This window comes from Oryctolagus cuniculus, chromosome 4, assembly GCF_051225735.1.
Source record: "Oryctolagus cuniculus isolate XC-2025 breed Fujian yellow rabbit chromosome 4, ASM5122573v1, whole genome shotgun sequence".
Taxonomy (NCBI): domain Eukaryota; kingdom Metazoa; phylum Chordata; class Mammalia; order Lagomorpha; family Leporidae; genus Oryctolagus; species Oryctolagus cuniculus.
In genome coordinates, this window is record NC_142870.1 from 14,672,194 (window position 1) to 14,683,932 (window position 11,739).

The window sequence follows — 11,739 nt, forward strand, 5'->3', positions numbered from 1 at the left end:
CTTCTCTGAAATCATCTCTCTTCTGAACACCAAACGTCTTTAATCTTACCCAGGAATAGAGATATTATTGCATAGACTATAAAAGCACAGTCTCCAAGCAATAATAGTAGTTTTGATGTTCAGCTCTGATACTCTTGAGTCACGTGACCTTTTGCAAGTAATTAAGCCTGTTACTAATAGGACCGGAAGGACTGTTGTGAGGTTGAGTTTAGTGCATATAAAGGGCCTCAGACAGTGCCTGACCCATAATAATTCATCAGTAAATATTGTTTGCTATATTGGTTTACTTTAAAAATAAATATAATAAGTTACACAGATGAAGTCAATGGTTATTTTATGTAGTACTTTGCCAGTCTAGATATCATTTTATTCATACTCTTTGTTAAGTACCATTCATAAAATTCCTTTCTGTATTGCTAATGAAAATATTCTGTGCTAATCTTAAAATGGCTTGTTTACATTTCTTGCATCCATTTTGCCATGATTAGGGCTACAATAATGAGGAATTCAAAGCTTATATATTACTTCATTAAATTGGTTGATGTCCCAAGTACACTGAGGCGAAAGACTTTAGAGAGAATTATGTCTTTTTCCCTGACCCCTTGAAGTATCAGCTTGATTTTTCAGATTTTTTTTCTCTGTTGTTTCACCACCATACAGTAATACTTTCTCATAGGTGAATTTATTTTGTAAAAAAATACCAATCAAAGAGAAAAGAAATAATTGTTATAAGGGTAAAAGCTATCCTTAATACTGATATTTGGCAAAGCCTTGGGATGTGAATAACTTGTTCACTCAAAAAGATAAAAGAATATGAAAGGTCCCTCTACAGAAAGCAGCATAGGTGTTAGGGTGATTGGAGAAAAAGTCAGTCCTTTCTGTATGGGGGGCTGAGTAGGTAGAGAGTGAGAAAAAAACAGTGACTAAATATTCATGGACATGCAAGACCTAGGGTGACAGATTGCCTTCTTTTTAAAGAATCAAATAGAGAAGAATAGGAGGTGATTCCTAGTTTGGCGATTCCTAGTTATTTATTTGAGAAGAAGCAGACAGACAAAACTTCCATCCATTTATACACTCTTCAAATGCCTTCAATGACCAGTGCTGGCCCACAATGCCTGGAAGTAAGAACTCAACTGTCTCCCAAGTTGGTGACAAGATCCAACTGCTTAAGCCATCACCCACTGCCTTCCAGGGTGTACGATAGGAGTAATCTGGGATGTGGGCATCCAAAGTTATATTTTTTTATTTTATTTTTTCTGTGAATCCTCTTTTATTTACTCAATTTTATTTACAACTGGAAGTCTGGGAACTCAAAATCAACATCCTTGCCTGTGAGTTTGTTATAGACACCAGAGACAGTTTCCAGCTATATTCTACATTATTCTGCTGTATTTTGTCCAGATGGACCTGTATGAACCAACTGCCATCCAGCTTCACAGGGATTCTCTTGCCCAGGACTACAGTTGGGAAGACCAAGTCCCCAAGGATCACAGGGTATACAGTTGTTATAGTGTGGCTCCTAGAGAGCTTGGGCTTATTTTTTGTTCAACTTTTCTGAGTTGGCTTAGGCAGAATTCTCCTTTGAACAATAAAGACACCATGATTTCCACTGAATTTTTTCTCTAATTCACATACTAGCTGGACTTGAATTTTCTGAAAGGATTTTAGTTGAGGAATGGGATTAAAGATTCTGATAGCTTTCTGGCCACTACCAACTTCAATTTTCTGGGAAGTTGTGAGGTTCAGCAGACTTAGTTGAGCCTTGAGGTCTGAGTTCAACTCCAGCTTCAGGAGTGCCTGGGAGATGCCCAACTTGAACTCATCTGGCATCTGGCAGTTAGGCTTGAAGATCTTGGCACTCAAGCTGAGCATAGCTTCTCCTGGCTTAGTGCCAGCCGAGGAAGAACCCAAAGTATATCTTAATCACATGCCCTCCCAAGATCCTCTAACGTTGATAATAATTTTGCTCGTATCATGCAAAACTTTCTGACTAAAGAAAGCAAGCACTAAAGATAATAGTCTCATTTTTTAAAAATTTAACTGGCTTTTTGAAACAGAATTCTTTTAACTGAAGCAGATTAAAAGCTGTTCTTTTATCATTAATAATTCCCTTCAATATGTAGGTTGCAAAGCACCAATGTTAGAAACGTTTAAGGACTTGATTACTCCCTGTTCTTATCAAAGTGGTCAGGGAAACAACTTCAATCAGTGTTAGTCCATTTCGTGTTGCTATGAAAACATATTTGAGACAGGGTTTATTTTGGCAGGGTTTATTTTAGAGACTGAAAAGTTCAAACTCAGGTGGCCACAGCTGAGGAGACCTAATGCTTTGTCATAACATGTTGGATGATCATATGTCAGGAACCTGTGCAACAGTGGTTAATAGTGTACGCAGAAGAAATCAAACGCCAGGGTTATTGTGCTTATACCACCTTGCCCTCATGCTTATATAGCCCCAGAGAGGCTCATCTTATTCCTTTGACATGTAATCCAGTCTTGAAAGACTTGACCCAGTACCACGAAAGATACCAATTCATTCATGAAGGTACCTTAATCATCTCCCAAATGCCCTACCTCCTGTTCCTGACTCATTAAGGACTCCAGCCTTAACACTGAGTTTTAACAGGTTTAAAACAAATTTAGACCATAGTAATAAACATAAAGTTCAAAAATCATTTGTTCTCTTTGCAATATTTAAGTATTTGAAATTTTAAAAAATAGCTGAATACTCATGTTTACTTGTTCTGTGTCATATGCATTTATTTATAGTGACAATGGGAATAAACAATATAGTAAATAAGTCAGCTAGCCATTGTGAGAGAAGAAACTCCTCATACTGTATTCACACCCATAATTTCAAATCTGTTTGCTTAACTAAAGCCAAAAATCAAATCACTTAGGTTTTATTTCTAACCTGCCACTGAAGATTTTGTTGCATGATCTTCAGTGTCTCTTAGAACAAGACCATTGGAATAACTTGTATCTCTGGTCTCTTATAATTGTAGGGGATTTAGAGTTTGGAATAAGACTATATTTGTGGGCAAGGTTCTATATATAAGGATTGTGAAGTATTTTCTCTATGCAGTTTTTAGTGATATCTACCAAGTGAGCTGTCTACAGGAAACATGATGCTTGAGAAATTCCTTTGACATCAGTTTGTGACTCTTCTTTTAAACATTAAATGCCATCATTGCAATTCCAAATGTGGCTCTCAGCTTACTTTAGTATAGCACATTATGTTAAGACATACATCTTAGTTGATTGCCATTTTTTAAATAGGACTAGCATTTCAGGGAACAATTATTTTTCAATCTATGTGAATTCTCGGCAGAATAAAGATAATATACTTGGCTTAGAAAAGAGTCAGCAGTCACGGAATGTCAGAAGAAAGAGTATAATTAGAGGGTAAATGCAATCTCATGTGATATAATTTGAAGAATACCTGAGCTGCAGAGATTTATTTATGTAGTTTAAAACTCAGAAACCCAAACATGCAGAGAAATTTTAAATACTAGAATTTTATTAAAGGCAAAATGTTTTTCTAGGAATATAAATGAGCAGAGCATGAAACATGCTGCATAACATTTAAATAACTGGTTGCATAAAGAAGTGGAAGATGTGTTTGGGAATTAGGGAACAGGAGAGTTAGCATAGTGTTCAAGTAATATGCTCTAATGGATGGCATTTTGAGTTGTGGCTTTCCACACACATGAGACTGCATGTAAATGTTCTTGATCTAACACGCTCACAAAATTGATCTGCAGCAGCAAACCAAACCCTCCACCTGACACCATGATCTACCATGACAGCCACTGTGGAAGGCAGGGCTGTGGCATTGAATGCCTCAGTGGCCTGGACTGTGGCCATGGAAGCCATGGATATTAAGAGATACTACAAACTTTAGTATCTCTTAAGGCAAACTTTAGCCTTTCAAAGTATATCTAATAAAAATATTCCAAAAGTAAAAACGTTTTTGAGATTAAATTATTTTATTACAATCAGTTTTCTGTGATGTGTTAACATAATCAACAAGTATGGCCTGCTTTTTTATTATATCTAGATTTACCAACATATTTTATTTCATGATTATTTCACTTTTCTTCTTTTTTGTATGTTTCATCTTCTCTTTTCCGTTATCCTCTTATTCTCATTCATCTTTACTTTCTTCAGCATTCTTATATCTATCTTTCTATCTTCTATCTTTTTTCCTTGTAGAAAACATCTAAAGGTTAAACTGAAGATAAACAGTGATGATAATTGAAATTCAGTTTAATGTTCACTCTTTCTCAGAAATTTCCTTGATCATTTCTAAAGATGACATTTAGAAAATAATTTTAATTTAGTGTATATTACTTTAAAATACCTGATAAAGTAAATATAAAAGAATGATATAAAATTATAATAATTGTTAAATCCAGGAGATGGGAATATGGTTTACTATAATGTTTTTGTTCTTTCTTCTTTGTGTATGTTTTAAATATTCATCAATAGAATAAAAACCAAAGCTAAAGCAAAAAAAATTACATTCAGGCATGAAACATGTATGGTCCTGTTAATTTAAACTCATAAAACTATACCTAAGAAGTAATAAAAACATATAAATATGAGTAGTCTTAAATCTCATATAGAAATTGAATTCATGATTAAAAATCTTGCTAACAGTACAAACTTGTTGAATTTTTAAGTTTGTCTTTCAGAGAATAAGTAATGAAAGAGCACTTCGAAACTTCTCTATTTTCTTCCTAAGTGAGCAAAATCTCAACAAAAATATAATATCCCTTGATGAAGGAAAATTATAAACCAATTTTTATTAGATAGGCAGAGTTAAACAGTGAGAGAGAGATAGACAGAGAGAAAGGTCTTCCTTCTGTTTGTTCACCCCCTAAACGGTCGCTGCCCAAAGCCAGGAGTCAGGTGCTTCCTCCTGGTCTCCCATGAGGGTGCAGGGCCCAAGCGCTTGGGCCATCCTTTTCTGCCTTCCCATGCTACAGCAGAGAGCTGGACTGGAAGAGGAGCAACCGGGACTAGAACCTGGTGCCCATATGGGATGCCAGCGCCGCAGGCGGAGGATTAACCAAGTGAACCACGGCACTGGCCCCCTAAAACAATGTTTTTCGCCATCAAACATCAGATATTCTATGAGGTATAAACCAGTAATTGTCAAGACCAAATTCTTAAGAATCTGTGAGTAAATGTCATCTAGCAATCTGTGACATATCAGTAAGGAATACGCACATCCGTGACTTTAATTGAGGGGTCAAACGAAGGCTTACCATCAAGAAATCATAAGCAAGACTCAATATGTTAACAGAATAAATAGAATGATGTATAATACTAAATCACAGATTGTTTTAAATTCCAAGCCTGCTAATGCCAATGCCCTTGTTACAGCTAAGCCTGGTTCTGATGATTAATTTTTCTTTCTGGAGTGTTTTCCATGCCTTTTTGAATGGCTTGTGTTGTGTTGTGATTGTTCAAAGCCTGATGTGTTTTATTGGTACTTGAACTGAAGCCTGTTGGCCTTTGGTGTGAGACTGTTGATCTCATTAGGCACTGGGTGTGTTAAATGAGACAGTAGCTGCAGCAGTGGGAGCTTGTTTGCTTTTGACCTTTAATGCTACTAAGTACCTCTCTTCAGAGTAATGTGTCTTACAGCTCTTTTTGTTGTAACCCATTATACAAGAATGTTTCAAAAAGTTCGTGGAAAATGTGATTAAAACATAATGCTAATTTTCTGTGGTCTTTTGAAGCCTTCTCATCCTATTATCCTGTTGGTATGGTGGTAAGTTTAAAAGAAAAGAACCACTTTATAATCTTAAAATTAAATATCATTTTAATTTTTTTAGTAGGTGTGTCAAAAGGCTGACTTTTGAAGGGCTTCTCTTGAGGCAAATTATTTCTCGAAGCTGTTACCATCTTCTCTAAAGGCAGGCTGTCCAAAATGCTACAATGAAGCTCTGAACGTTGCAGACTCTCAACCTACTTATAGGAAATACATGAAAGCCAGAATGGCCCAGAGTGGGAATTTTTTTTTTTTTCTCCAAGTAGTTAAAATCCTGGCTAGGTCTTTTTCCTTGGTGGATCAGCCTCTGTCATGGCAAAGACTTGAGTGTATCTTTCTATTTCTGTTTCCTCCCTGCTGAAACTCTGAAGCGATCTTGGATCTAATGAAATCATTGGCAATGAGCCCCATACAGTATAGAGCTCTCCCTAACACCTTGGCCATAGGAATTTCTCATTATCACACTTCTGCATGCTGAACTTCTAGCCTCTGGTCAAAATTACTATCTCAGTATTCCTTCCTGTTTAGGGCTCCTTTGTCATTTGTTCTGGGTAGCATGATCAAGGTTGTGATTTTAAACGCTTTCTTTGCACACTTCAAGGTGATATATTCTGCAACCGCAATGGATCCAATGAAAATAGCTAATTTTCAATACATCCAGATTTTTCTTGTTGTAAAGATGAGAGGGATGACTCTATATGATGATGTAAAATCTGGAAATTACTGAAGTATATCTAATGATAAAAATAGGGGCCATCACTGTGGCTTTGAAGGTTAAGCATCTGCCAGAGTGTTGGCATCCCATATGGGCACCAGTTTGAGTCTAGGATGTTCCACTTCCAATCTAGCTCCCTGGGAAAGCAGCAGAGAATGGCCCAAGTACTTGAGACTCTGTATCTGCATGGGAGATCCAGAAGAAGCTCTTGGCTCATGGCTTTGGTGTGACCCAGCAATCATTGCAATAATTTGGGGAGTGAATCAGTGGATGGAAAATCTCTCTCTTTTTCTCTTTGTATCTCTTTCCTTCCCTGTCTGCGTCTTTGCCTTTAAAATAAATCAGTAAATTTTTGGAAAAACTAAAGATAAAAACAAAAAGCTTTACAGCTGCCATTTTACTAGGTGATAAAACAATAAATGTTTTTTTCCTGAGCTTGGAAGAAAAGAAATTTCTTCTTCCATCACATGTATTCAACATTATTTCTGGAATTTCTAACAATTTTTATGAGGCAATAATAATATTAATGAACAACTGGAAAAAACCCATTGAAATTTATAATAAACTTGACACTTTACACTTAATTTTCAAAAATTCATATTTCTGAGTATAAAGTATAAATCTAAAAATTCAGAAAGTTTCTAGCAATACTGATCCATGAGAGGAAAAAAAGGGATTGTGAAAAGTATCCAAATCTTTGTTCTTACTAAGAAATGTCTGAGGTAAGTAGGATCCTTGGGGACTGATGGAGTTTACTGGCTAAAAGTGAAAATGAATGAATGAAGATTCTGTGTAAGTTATTCAATGAATGCTCATTGTCTATCTGTTTTATCAAAATTTTTTATTATAAATAAATGGAATTTATGAACTATAATTCTTCTGAAGGTTGGAAGTTAATTAAGTAGTCAGAAGAATATTATAGGGGCAAAGTTTAGATGCTGAAAACCCTAAATGCTATTTTTACCGTGTTAGCTTAATCTCTATTTCATTAGTTTTCCTGATATGGAAAGCTAAATGAGTCTCTTTGGGAAGAGAGTGTTCAGAAAACTGTATCTGCGAGCTGCAGATCTCTACCTCTTGTACAGAGAACTTTTGTTCCCAGTGTTTGCTCTGTATACTTTGTCAGAAATGTTCAAGCTAATGAAATCTTTTTGTGTAACATCAGAGTCTATACCAAAGCAAACCTTTGTAGTTGCACATCTATTAAATCTGATAAAAATGTGTAATTCCTCTGAATAGTAAACTTTAGAACTTATCTAGGAGACCAAAAAGTTTCACAACATAGGGACAAATATATCTGTCATGATTATAGATTTGAAGATTCATTAGTATTAGCAATTCTACCAATTTGTTTTATATGTTTAATTCTACATATAATAAAATGACAACACAGCAGAAATTTTTATAGACATTAAGGTGATTATAAAATTTTTGTAGAAAGACTCTCAAATATAACTAGTACTCAAACAGTATTTTTCACTTTATGTTTCTGTGTTGCAGCAAACTGTTGAAATCTTTACTTAATGTATGCTAAACTGATCTTCTGTATATAAAGAGAAACGAAAATGAATCTTGATGTGAATGGAAGGGGAGAGGGAGTGGGAAAGGGGAGGGTTGCGGGTGGGAGGGACGTTATGGGGGGGGGAAGCCATTGTAATCCATAAGCTGTACTTTGGAAATTTATATTCATTAAATAAAAGTTAAAAAAAAAAAGAAAGACTCTCAAATAACCAAGATTATTTTGAGAAAGGAAAGTAGTAAGAACTTCTAAATTCCTGCTTAACCAAAAACGCTATAAAAATTGAAAAGGACTGTTATAGACCAGGAAAAGTTAGTTGGCATTTTTATATATATGGTAACCATGATCTCTATGCAAAGCCTTTAAATTCATATTTTAAAAATCTTAAGTTTTAAAAATTTTCAAAAGCTTTGTATAGTGATTTCATAAAAGATATCCAAGTGTCTAAATAGCATTTATAAAGGTGTTCAGCATTGGTAGTCTTCAGAGTTTACTATCATCTTTTCCTTTTTGCTTTCACCCTGGTCATTCTCTGTAGTCACCTAGTTCGTGGTTTATTTGTCCTTTTCCTCCCCTCATAAATAGTTTAATAAATACATGTTCTCTTATCTTTATATATCCTACACATTAGGTGGCCTACTATAGATAGCTTGTTGTACTTTGCTTTTTACCTTTCACAATGTCTCCTGGAAATAATCCAGTTCAGTTTTTCAAGTTATGTTTGTTAGTCATTTAGATTTTCAGATGTCTAAAATTGTAAAATGCTGAATTTTGTGGATATACCACAATAGATTCACCTCTTATGTATAGGGACCTTGGTGTCTTCACTATTTCAAATTACAAAATATGGTGCAATGAATAACTCCACACATATGAAGATTTGCATTGCTTAATGCGTACCTTCATGATAAAACCCTGAAGAAACACTGATGAATAACAAGTTTATGCAATTATAGTTCTTGGTAATTTCTCTTATGTATGAGTTTCCTGTCACTGCTATAAAAATTACTATTAGCGCTGTGGCTTTTAAACTCAGATTCATTATTGCACAGTTCTTTGTGTCAGGTGCCTGACACAGACCTCATAGAGCTACAGCATCTTCTGTATGATCTATAGAAGATTGTATTTCCTTGCATTTTCTACCTCAGCCTACCTGCATTTCATGGCCCACAGACCTCTTCTACCATCCTCAAAGCCAGCAATGGTAAATTGGGATCTTCTCGTGGGAGCATTTCTCTGGTTTTATTTCTGCAGGAAGTTCTCTGCTGTAAGGACTTGTGTTACAACAGGATCCAGCTGGATAACCAGGATAATTTCACCATATTGTTAAATTTCACAACATGATCACATCTGTAAGGTATGTTAACTTTGTGTAAGCTACCACACTACAGATTATGATGATTGGGGTACAGAGATTTTAGGGGCCATTATTATTCTTACTAACACTATATCTGGATTTCACCAATTGGCATTCCCATCTGAAATATGCAAGAATTGCTATTTCTCAAGAACCTCACCAACATAATACATTGTCTTATTTTTAAATTTTTACAAATCTGATAAATGAGAAATGGTGTAAGTCAGTTTTTATTTGTATTTATTAAACATCTTTCTTTCTCTTGATCATAGTAGAAATATCTCTACATTTTCATAATTAAATAAGAGCTCCCGTTAGATAATTTTGTTAAGAAATTAGCCATCAATTCCTATTTTCTTATCTTCTTTTTATTGGGAATGAGTGTTGAAATTTGTCAAAAGTTATTTGTCATTTATGGAGAGTAACATGATTTTCCTTTCTAAATCTATTAATATACATTATATTAATGAATATACTAATATTGATACAGCTTATATTGCCAAAATAAATCCCATTTCCTCATATTTTACACTACGATATTGAATCCTATTTGCTAATGTTTATTTAGTAATTTTGTTACACGTATTCACAAGTGTTATTGAGTTATAACCATTTTGTGTTTACTATCTTTGTTGAGTTTGATGAATAGTATATTAGTTTCATAAAAAGTATTTAGAGGCCTTATTCATTTTGAATTCTTAGGAAGAATTTCTGTTCCATAAAGCTATTTTTTCACAGTTTGGGCTGAATAGTCATTGAAACTAATGTGACTGTGGCTTTTGTGTGTGGGTGTTTCCTTCCATCTCTGTTTCTTCTCAAAGAAGTGTCAGCCTCTTAATCCATACCCCATACAGTTGAAAGTCATATGTCTTACATATTTTAATTGTATTGACTACAGCAATTTTGTTTTTTTTTTTTCAAAATATGCATTGGACTCATGCAGTGTATAGTATTTCCACAAGGCACTTTTCACTTAGTAACATGCATTTAAGATCTATTTATATCTTTTCATATTGATAGATCAATTATCTTAATTATGAAATACAGTGTATGGAAGTACTGCAGTGTGTTTCTACATGCACCTGTTGGAGAACATTGTCTCTAGATGTTGGAAATTATGGATAAAGATTCTATAAATATTCAAATGCAGGTTTTTGAGTAGGAAATTTTAAATCTGTTGGGTAAATATCATGAAGTACAACTGCTGCATCATATGGTAATAATATGTTTAGCTTTTTAAGAAACTGTCATTATAACTTCCAATATGACTGTACCACTTAAGTTTCATTTCTACCAGCAATGAATGAGAATTCTTATTTCCTTGCATAATTGCTAGTAACTGGCATTGTCAGTTTTTGGAATTTTGTTAAATGTTTGCTTATTTTCATTTACTTGAAAGGTAGGGAAGGGGGGGAGGAGAAAGAGAAAGAGAAATATTCTGTTTCCTAGGTTGCATTAACTGGAAGCTGGGCCAAATGTGGAACAACCCAGACTCCAAGACTATATGTGGTTTTCTCAAGTGGTGGCTTAATCTGCTGTGTCACTACGCCCACCAAGAGTTTTGGAATTTTATTCATTCTAATATGTTAGTATAGTGATATACGGAATTAACATACAATTTTAGTTTTGGATTTTCTTAATCACAATTTTAAATGCTTCTTGTTGAACATAGTGATTTTTTTCTTGGTGAATGCAGTTAGCAAATGCTCTATTTTAATAGATGAATTAAGCTTGTTCACAGTTACTGATTTGTTATGTCTGGTGTCATTTGTCAAAAATGTTTTTGTTAGAGTTGTTTGTACATTGTTATATTTTTGTTTCTTAATTTATATATTAAATTTTCTTTATTTAATAATTTATAAACTTCTAGGTATCTAGGTATCAGAACCTAGAAAGATTTTTATAGATATTTTGTGGTTACCCAGAAGTTTTTTATGTATTTTTTTGCAGAAATGCCCTTAGTATGTTATTTTCCTATTTAAACTTTTACTAACATAATTGTCAGTTTTAATTGAAAAAATTAGCTATCATTTCATTAAACTATATTTTATACCTTTCATTCTCTTTTCTTTCACTTTTTGTTGAATTATTTTTATTCTGCCTTACTATATAATGTTTACATATTACTCTTTCACTCATCTTTGCATTAGCCTTAGTCAAAAATTAAACACATGGAATTCTCAGTGTCCTTTGCCAATGCTTCCTCAGTTATCTCTGTTAAATCCTTAGATGATTGATCAAGAAGGAAACATTTTCTCAGATAATTTGGATAAAATTCTTGGTTCACAATTTGCATCCTTGAATGTTTTTTAGAATGTTACATAATAAATGTATTAGTGTGTATACATTGAGAAATCTGAAAA

At 34.1% G+C, this 11,739-nt stretch overlaps 1 pseudogene; it reads right to left on the reverse strand.

Moving 5' to 3' along the window:
* Positions 1 to 1,291: 1,291 nt before the first annotated feature.
* Positions 1,292 to 1,875, reverse strand: LOC100356129 (small ribosomal subunit protein eS7 pseudogene; annotated as a pseudogene).
* Positions 1,876 to 11,739: the final 9,864 nt, after the last annotated feature.